The sequence below is a fragment of the Arachis hypogaea genome, chromosome 16 (assembly GCF_003086295.3).
Source record: "Arachis hypogaea cultivar Tifrunner chromosome 16, arahy.Tifrunner.gnm2.J5K5, whole genome shotgun sequence".
NCBI lineage: Eukaryota > Viridiplantae > Streptophyta > Magnoliopsida > Fabales > Fabaceae > Arachis > Arachis hypogaea.
In genome coordinates this window covers 78,252,631-78,260,453 of record NC_092051.1, presented here as the reverse complement: position 1 = coordinate 78,260,453, position 7,823 = coordinate 78,252,631, and positions in this window count along the sequence as shown.

The window sequence follows — 7,823 nt, the reverse complement described above, 5'->3', positions numbered from 1 at the left end:
AGTAAACTAAGATGGATAGTGCAAAAATCCACTTCTGGGGCCCACTTGGTGTGTGTTGGGGCTGAGACTTAAGCTTCTCACGTGCCTGGGCTGTTTCTGGAGTTGAACGCCAGGTTGTAACCTGTTTCTGGCGTTGAACTCCAACTTGTAACTTGTTTCTGGCGCTGAACGCCAGACTGCAACATGGAACTGGCGTTGAACGCCGGTTTACGTCATCTATCCTTGAGCTAAGTATGGACTATTTTATATTGCTGGAAAGCCCTGGATGTCTACTTTCCAACCCAATTGGAAGCGCGCCAATTGGACTTTTGTAACTCCAGAAAATCTATTCCGAGTGCAGAGAAGTCAGAATCCAACAGCTTCAGCAGTCCTTTTTCAGCCTGAATCAGATTTTTGCTCAGCTTCCTCAATTTCAGCCAGAAAATACCTGAAATTACGGAAAAACACACAAACTCATAGTAAAGTCTAGAAATGTGATTTTTATTTAAAAACTAATAAAAATATAATAAAAAGTGACTAAAACATATTAAAAACTACCTAAAAATAATGCCAAAAAGCGTATAAATTATCCGCTCATCACTCAACCTCCTTGACCACAGCAAAACCAACAGTTAGTCCCATAGAGAGTCTGCGAAATTTGTGCTGATTATAGCCATTATACTGATGAATGCCCGCAACTCCAACAGGAAGACAACATGGTGGCATCCACTCATAACTTCTATCACCGCCCCAACCAAGGGTACAATCAAGGTGGAAATAATAACCATGGATGGCAGGACAATTCTAACCAGAATTGGAGGGACAACAATAACAGAGGAGGCAGAGATAATTAGAGAAATCAGATATGGAATAATAACAACAACAGGCAGCAGAACCAACCTTACGGAGCACCTCACCTGAGGCAGTCCCAAGGACCACAGAATACCCAACAGCAGACCTCTCAATTTACTCACCCTTCTTCGTCTCCTAATGAAGAGTTACTAAAATTTTTTGAGCGAAGTCAACAGACCATGGAAAATAACATTAATGCCAGTCTGAATGGTCTAATCGCTACTTTGCAAGCTCTTGTCTCACAGATTGGATCAATGCAAAATTCCAGTAACCAACCTTCGAGCTCCACTGGAATCCCCTCTCAACCATTACCCAATCCAAAGGGGGGCATTAATGCCATCACCCTAAGGTCCGGAACCACACTTTAGGAGAGGAATCAGGAGGAGCCAAGCCCACCAGAACACGCCTCAGCTGAAGAGGTCGTAGGAATATAAGATGTTTGATGAGCGGATAATTTATACGCTTTTTGGCATTATTTTTAGTATGTTTTTAGTAGGATCTAGTTACTTTTAGGGATGTTTTTATTAGTTTTTATGTTAAATTCACATTTTTGGACTTTACTATGAGTTTGTGTGTTTTTCTGTGATTTCATGTATTTTCTGGCTGAAATTGAGGGACTTGAGCAAAAATTAGATTCAGAGGTTGAAGAAGGACTGCTAATGTTGTTGGATTCTGACCTCCCTGCACTCAAAGTCGATTTTCTGGAGCTACAGAACTCAAAATGGCACGCTTCCAATTGCGTTAGAAAGTAGACATCTAGGGCTTTCCAGAAATATATAATAGTCCATACTTTTTCCGAGTTTAGACAATGCAAAAGGGCGTTGAACGCCAGTTCTACGCTGCAGTCTGGAGTTAAACGCCAGAAACACGTCACGAACCAGAGTTGAACGCCAAAAACACGTTACAACTTGGTGTTCAACTCCAGAAGAAGCCTCTGCACGTGTAAACTTCAAGCTCAGCCCAAGCACACACCAAGTGGGCCCCGGAAGTGGATTTATGCATCAATTACTTACTTCTGTAAACCCTAGTAGCTAGTCTAGTATATATAGAACTTTTTATCATTGTATTCAAAGTCTTGGTTACTCCGGTTCCCCTCTGGGGCTGAGACCAATGAACTCCATTATCACTTATGTATTTTCAACGGTAGAGTTTCTGCACTGCATAGATTAAGGTGTGGAGCTCTACTGTTCCTCATGATTTAATGCAAAGTACTACTGTTTTATATTCAATTCAACTTATCCCGCTTCTAAGATATCCATTTGCACCCAAGAACATGATGAATGTGATGATTATGTGACGCTCATCATCATTCTCACTTATGAACACGTGTCTGACAAACACTTCCGTTCTACATGCAAATAATCTAGAATGAGTATCTCTTAGATATCTAATACAGAGGACCGAGTCCGAGATATTAGAATCTTCGTGGTATAAGTTATAACCCATGGATGGCCATTCTTGAGATCCGAAAAGTCTAAACCTTGTCTGTGGTATTCCGAGTAGGATCTGGGAAGGGATGGCTGTGACGAACTTCAAACTCGCGAGTGCTGGGGATAGTGACAGACGCAAAAGGAGGGTGAACCCTATTACAGTATGATCGAGAACCTCCAGATGATTAGTTGTGCCGTGACAGAGCATTTGGACCTTTTTCACAGAGAGGATGGGATGTAGCCATTGACAACGGTGATGCCCTATATAAAGCTTGCCATGGAAAGGAGTAGGAAGGATTGGATGAAGACAGTAGGAAAGCAGAGGTTCAGAGGAACGAAAGTATCTCTATACATTTATCTGAAATTCTCACCAATGAATTACATAAGTATTTCTATCTTTATTTTCTGTTTATTTATTATTATTATTCGAAAACTCCATAACCATTTGATATCCGCCTGACTGAGATTTACAAGGTGACCATAGCTTGCTTCAAGCAGACAATCTCCGTGGGATCGACCCTTACTCACGTAAGGTTTTATTACTTGGACGATCCAGTGCACTTGCTGGTTAGTTGTATCGAAGTTGTGACAAATTATGAATTAAGATTAGTGCACCATGTTTTTGGAGCCATTACCAGGGGTCACAATTTCGTACACCAATGTTGAAGAGGAAGAGGACATACAGGACATAACTGAAAAAGAAGAAGCCCAACCACAGGAGGAAGTACCAAGAGGCGCAGACACTGCAAAAAATACCACTCCCATTCCATTTCCACAACTTGCAAGGAAGCCCAGGAAGCAGCTGGAACCCGATCCCGAAATGGTAGAAATATTCAAAAAGGTTGAGGTAACCGTTCCTCTTTTTGATGTTATTCAACAAGTACCTAAATATGCAAAATTTCTAAAAGATTTATGTATACATAAGGACAAAATTCATGAATTAGAAACTATTCCTTTAGGTAGTTCCATATCTGCTTTAATGGGAGGATTACTTGAGAAGTGTAGTGACCCACGTCCTTGTATAGTTAGTTGTACTATTGGTGGAGTAGTAATTTATGATTGCATGTGTGATTTAGGAGCGTGTATTAGTATAATGCCTTTGTCTATATATGATATTTTGAGGCTCCCTCCCTTAAAAAGGTCAGCAGCTCGTTTTGTGTTAGCAGATAAAAGCATTATTACAGTGGCTGGAGTTGCTGAAGATGTTTTAGTGAACATTAAAGGGCTTACATTTCCCACTAATTTTTATATCTTGGAGATGCCCCATAATGACTCATATAAGCCATCATCAATCCTACTTGGAAGACCATTCCTGAAGACATCAAAATTCAGATTGGATGCTTTTTCAGGAACATACTCTTTTGAAATAGATGGCCGCATAGTAATCTTCAATCTGAATGGAGTCATAAACAACCCTCCAGAAGATCATTCTATCTTCCAGTGTGATGTCATAGATGAAACTGTAGCTACAGTTCACAAGGAAGAGTTAGAAGAGAGGCATACTGGACATGGTCCAAGTGTGGGGATCCTCTTGACTGACAATGAGGGCACTTCGGCATTTTCACAAGTTCCAGACGATCCAGAGCCTGCCCATGATCAGAAGTTGGAATTAAAACCTCTTCCTCCACATCTCAAATATGCTTATCTCGAAGATGAGCAGAAGTTTCCAGTTATCACTGCAAGGGAACTTACTTCTCAACAAGAAGAGCAGCTACTTGATGTACTGAGGAGGCACAAGAAGGCAATTGGGTGGAGTTTGGCAGACATAGTAGGCATCAACCCTCAAGTATGTGAGCACAGAATATTTTTAGAAGAGGGAGCAAGACCTATCCGTCAACCCCAAAGAAGATTGAATCCCACTATCTTGGAAGTTGTCAAAAAGGAAGTGACTAGACTATTGGAAGCAGGTATCATCTATCCCATTTCAGACAGTGAATGGGTTAGCCCAGTACAAGTGGTGCCCAAGAAGTCTGGAGTCACTACAGTGAAGAATGAGCATGGAGAGCTCATAGCAACTAGAGTTCAGAATGCTTGGAGAGTCTGCATTGATTACAGGCATCTCAACCAAGTTACCCGTAAGGATCACTATCCACTTCCATTCATTGATCAAATGCTGGATCACCTGTCAGGTAAATCACATTATTGCTTTTTAGATGGTTACACAGGTTATTTCCAAATTCATATAGCTCCTGAGGATCAGGAAAAGACCACTTTTACATGTCCTTTTGGGACCTATGCTTACAAGAGAATGCCCTTTGGCTTGTGCAATGCACCAGCTACTTTCCAAAGGTGTATGATGAGTCTTTTCTCTGATCTTATTGAGGACTGTATGGAGGTTTTTATGGATGATTTTAGCGTTTATGGTGATTCTTTTAGCCTTTGCTTAGATGGATTATCTAGAGTATTAGATAGATGTGTTAATACAAACCTTGTATTGAATTTTGAAAAGTGTCATTTTATGGTAAAACAAAGGATTGTATTAGGACATGTGGTATCTAATAATGGCATTTCTGTAGACCCAGCAAAGGTGAATGTTATTTCTAGTTTACCTTACCCCTCCTCTGTGATGGAAGTTCGTTCGTTCCTTGGCCATGCAGGTTCTTACAGGAGATTTATTAAGGACTTTAGTAAGGTAGCACTTCCCTTATCCAGATTACTACAGAAGGATATTGAGTTCGAGTTCAGTGAAGATTGCAAGCAAGCGTTTGATAAGCTGAAGGCCGCCCTGACTCAAGCTCCAATTGTGAGAGGACCAGACTGGAGCTAGCCGTTTGAAATCATGTGCGATGCTTCCAACCATGCAGTAGGAGCAGCACTGGCTCAGCGCGAAGGTAAGGATCCTTTTGTTATTGCTTATGCGTCTAAGACTTTAGACGCTGCCCGGTCCAATTATACTACTACTGAGAAAGAGCTTCTTGCTATTGTTTTTGCTCTGGATAAATTCTGAGCTTATTTACTTGGTACTAGAGTAGTAGTGTATTCGGACCATACAGCTTTAAAGTATCTATTATCTAAAAAGGAGTCCAAACCAAGGCTTATATGTTGGATACTGCTATTACAAGAATTTGATTTAGAAATAAAGGATAGGAGTGGTAACCAGAATTTAGTGGCAGACCACTTGAGTCACCTTGAGCACATTAAGGATGATTCTACTCCTATAGATGATAATTTTCCATTTGATAACCTGCAAGCAGTATCTGAAGTATCCCCTTGGTATGCACCTGTAGCTAATTATCTAGTTAACCGCACATTTCCTCCAAACTTTTCTAAGCATCAAAGAGACAAGCTGAAAAGTGAGTCTAAATATTATATATGGGATGACCCATATTTATGGAGATATGGCGCTGATCAGGTAATTAGACGGTGTGTGCCTCAATCAGAATTCCAGTCCATCTTAGAGGCATGTCACTCATCTGAGAGTGGAGGACATTTTGGCCCTCAAAGAACTGCTAGAAATATCTTAGACTGTGGATTCTGGTGGCCTACTCTTTTAAGAGACACTGCTGAATTTTGTAAATCTTGCCCCCCATGCCAAAAATTTGGTAATATATCCAAGAGGGATGAGATGCCTCAACAATATATGCTTTTCTGTGAAATTTTTGATGTTTGGGGCATTGACTTCATGGGTCCATTTCCAAATTCTAATGGTTATCTTTATATATTGTTAGCTGTGGATTACGTTTCCAAATGGGTGGAAGCAATTCCTACCCGCACTGATGATGCTAACACTGTTGTTTTCTTTGTGAGAAACCATATTATCTGTCACTTTGGATCCCCACGAGCAATCGTGAGCGATCAAGGCACCCATTTTTGTAACAGGATACTAACAGGACTAATGAAGAAGCATGGGATAATTCATAAAGTTGCGACAGCATACCATCCTCAGACCAATGGGCAAGCCGAGGTATCAAATAGAGAGATAAAGCGTATCTTGCAGAAGATAGTAAAGCCTCATAGAAGAGACTGGAGCACCAGGCTACAAGATACACTCTGGGCATACAGAACAGCATACAAAACACCCATTGGGATGAGTCCTTTTCGCTTAGTTTATGGAAAAGCTTGTCATCTCCCGGTGGAAATAGAGCACAAAGCCTTTTGGGCAGTCAAGGAGTGCAACATGGGAATTGAGAAAGCCAGAGCTGAAAGAAAGTTGCAACTGCAAGAACTGGAGAGCCTTCGCCTAGAAGCTTATGAGAACTCAAGACTACACAAGGAGAAGATGAAGGCTGTACATGACCAGAACATCAAGAGGAAAGAGTTCCAACCTGGGGACTTGGTCCTCCTTTACAAATCTCGACTGAGGCTCATGCCAGGCAAGTTGAGATCAAGATGGGAAGGTCCATACAAAGTAGAGAAGGCCAAACCGTACGGAGTTTATCACCTTAGCCATCCTTCGAGCTCGGAGCTTATCAAAGTTAACGGACATCGTTTAAAGCTGTACCATGGAGAAAAACGGAAGAAAGACAAGGAACTCGAGATCTTCCTCTTGGAAGATCCCCACATAGCCAAAGACTGAGCTAGTGGAGCGTCCAACTTACGGACGTTAAAGCAAAGTGCTAGGTGGGAGACAACCCACCATGGTATGATTGTTCTTTTCTCTATTTCTAGTTTTCTTATCCAATAACTCTTCTCTTTATTAGTAGATTTCGTGCATCTGCATCTACATATTTTTATTTAAAAAAAAAAAGAAAAATGCCACGCGACGCGACCGCATCAGCGACGCGTCCGCATCACAAGGACAGGGGAGAAAAATAAAAACGAACAGAGAGTCACGCTGAAGCGTGGCTGGAGGAGTGCCAGTGGCACAAATCAGCCCACGCGACCACGTCAGTGACGCGTCCGCGTCGTATGGGCATAATGACCTCCCACGCGACCACGTGCCCTACGTGACCACGTGCCCTGATTTTTGACGTAGAAAGGATGCACAGCTGAAAGTTGTGCTAGAGCGGTGCTGGACTGGCACTGGACGCGCAATCCCCCTCACGCGACCGCGTGCCCCACGCGGCCGCGTCGTACCCCATAAACTACCCACTCACACGATCGCATGCCCCATGCGATCGCGTCACCTCAAATTTGGAATTTAATGATTTTGAACAGAGAGTTGTGCGAGTGCGAGGCAACCCTCGCGCCACTGGCACAAACTGGGTCACGTGACCGCGTCCATCACCTTAAGCGCAAGTCGCGCGACCGCGTGCCCCATGCGATCGCGTCGCTTGCGCCGCACAGCTCAACCTAAATTGCCAAATATCTTATCTTTCTCTTCTCCAAATCCTAGTTTTTCTTTTCCCTCCTTATTTCTTCCTCCTCCCTTCTTCCTTCTATCTCACCTTTCACTCTCTCTCCCTCACCTCCATTAACAAGGTTTTATTTTCTTCTTCACCCTTTTCTTTTCTATCATTCTTCTTATTTTATATGTTATTTTCTTTTTTTTCTTTTTCTTTTCATTATTCATATTTTCTTTCTTCTTCTTTCCTTTTTACATGGTGTTGGAATTTTATTTGAGTCATTATTCTTCATTATATGCTTGTGGATTGTTGCAAATTGTTTGGAAATTATATATTA